We start from the raw sequence: 1,918 nt of genomic DNA on the forward strand, positions 1-1,918 counted from the left end.
GGTCTACTATATAGTGAGGAACTGTCTAATTTTAATGTATCCATTTATTTATTTTTTTGATTTTTTAAGACCATACCAATTCAGACTATGAGTATTTCATTAAAACTGAATCGTGGATCCAAAATTGAATATTGAACAAAATCCTGCTTCATGAATATGTATATACTCTTCTGCAGGTTCTGTGTATGAATACTGAACGGTACCTGTATGGTCCAGATTCTCCTCCAGCCAACGTTTGGTGCCCTGGTAGTTAAACTTCCCTCCACCAGACACAAAAAACAGCAAGTTGTATCTGAAAACACAACAGGATGCTCAAATGAGGCAACGCTGCAAGGGAAATCCCCTGAGAGAAGCCGGTAGAGGAGAATATGTGATAGTAGAGCTGCTGCTTTCAGACATGCACTGCAACCCTGAACTCCTGAAGAGGCTGTGTGTCAGAACACAAGCGTCTGAATGAGTTGGAACCAGACATTAAACAGACTTTACCCTGCCAGCGCCCTAACACAAAGTCTGTGTAATGTCTAAATGGGCTGATGTGTGAATAGAGCCAGTAATTGTCAGGAGAACTCACAGTGAGGTGTTGATGACATTTCTATTATGTGGCCGGTGTGAAACCAGAATAATACAAACATCTGAGAGTGAAGACACTCTGTTGTTTATGATGTAAACATTGTGAAACACTCCTGCATGCTCTACCCAGGCCCCACCCATCGCCTAAACCAAAAACAAACCAAAAAAAAAAAACAAAACGAATATTGAAAGAGGACCGAGTATTTTCAGCGGGTGACAACGGGTCTGACAAGGACAATCTCCTGTTGTGTGCTACACGTTTAAAGAGGGCAACTCTGGACAATGTCGGGACATAATTCTCTGGACACTGTCTGGAGTTCAAACGAGAAAACGGCTTAGGATAAACAGGCATAGGGATTCTCTCTGTGTTCCTGGAAAATAAATGACCAGGCATACTTTGAAATGATGGACATGTCAAGTGAGTAGTGCTGACTTTGATCCCATACAAACTTTATCTGATTCAGTGCAGTTACAGTAAAATCCATTACTCTTTTAGTAACCGCTTTCCGTCTCTGAACGAAGTGTTTCCTCCCACTCAACTACGGTGAAGTACATTTAGACATAAGAATGAGCCTGTACCTCATTACTGACCGCTTCCAGTGTTTAACACAGTCGGATGTGATCATTCTAGCCAGCAAAGTGCACAGATAATGTTCAACATAGTTCTCAAAAAAGCATTAAGAGCGGGACACTTACTATAACAAATGTGATAGACATAACAAATAGACTTAAGCTAAGATGAACCGCTGGGGTCAGCAATCAATACTGCTTCTACTGTTTCATCATGTATGCAATGAGTAAACTGAAAAGAGCTTCGCTGAGGTGTCTGTGTTAACATGAATGAGTAAAAAAATGTACAATATGGTGCTTTTGATGCAGCTACAACACAATAAAAACTGCTGGGAGAGCTGTTTCAGATTCATGAGACACAAAATGATCCAAAAACCAATCTGAATGCGAGTGTTGGCGTCATTACTCACCCGGCGTGAGTTCTCTTGTAGGTGTAGAGTTTCGAGAAGAGACGAGCCAGCTCTAGTAACATGGACACTCCGCTACCGTTCGAATCGGCTCCATACGACAGCCACTGGACACAACAACATACAGTCAGATTACTTTCCTGGTCTGCTCTCTTGTTAATGACAGCTGTGTGTAAATGTTACTTCCTGAGATGTTATGTAGAAGTTATCCAAAGTCCTACAAATGTATTTCTGCTGCTAAATTTCCTGAATAATTTGAAGATGTCACTGAGGATTTGTAGGAAAGAAGGAGCAGTGAACATACTGGAGCAACACCAAAGGAGTCGTAGTGAGCCACCACAACAATAGTGGGCAGGTCCTCTCCTCCAACT

At 41.6% G+C, this 1,918-nt stretch overlaps 1 long non-coding RNA gene across 1 annotated transcript; it reads right to left on the reverse strand.

Annotated features, from left to right (window-relative positions):
• Positions 1–184: 184 nt before the first annotated feature.
• On the reverse strand, positions 185–1,918 carry LOC111662641 (uncharacterized). The gene is made up of 3 exons (XR_002761337.2): positions 1,852–1,918; positions 1,551–1,654; positions 185–292 (listed from the first exon to the last, which is right to left on the reverse strand). It is a non-coding gene; the product is annotated as an uncharacterized LOC111662641 (long non-coding RNA).

The sequence above is a fragment of the Seriola lalandi genome, unplaced genomic scaffold (assembly GCF_002814215.2).
Source record: "Seriola lalandi dorsalis isolate HSWRI2012SDOR001 ecotype SW California unplaced genomic scaffold, Sedor1 jcf7180002000657, whole genome shotgun sequence".
NCBI classification, from domain to species: Eukaryota; Metazoa; Chordata; class Actinopteri; order Carangiformes; family Carangidae; genus Seriola; species Seriola lalandi.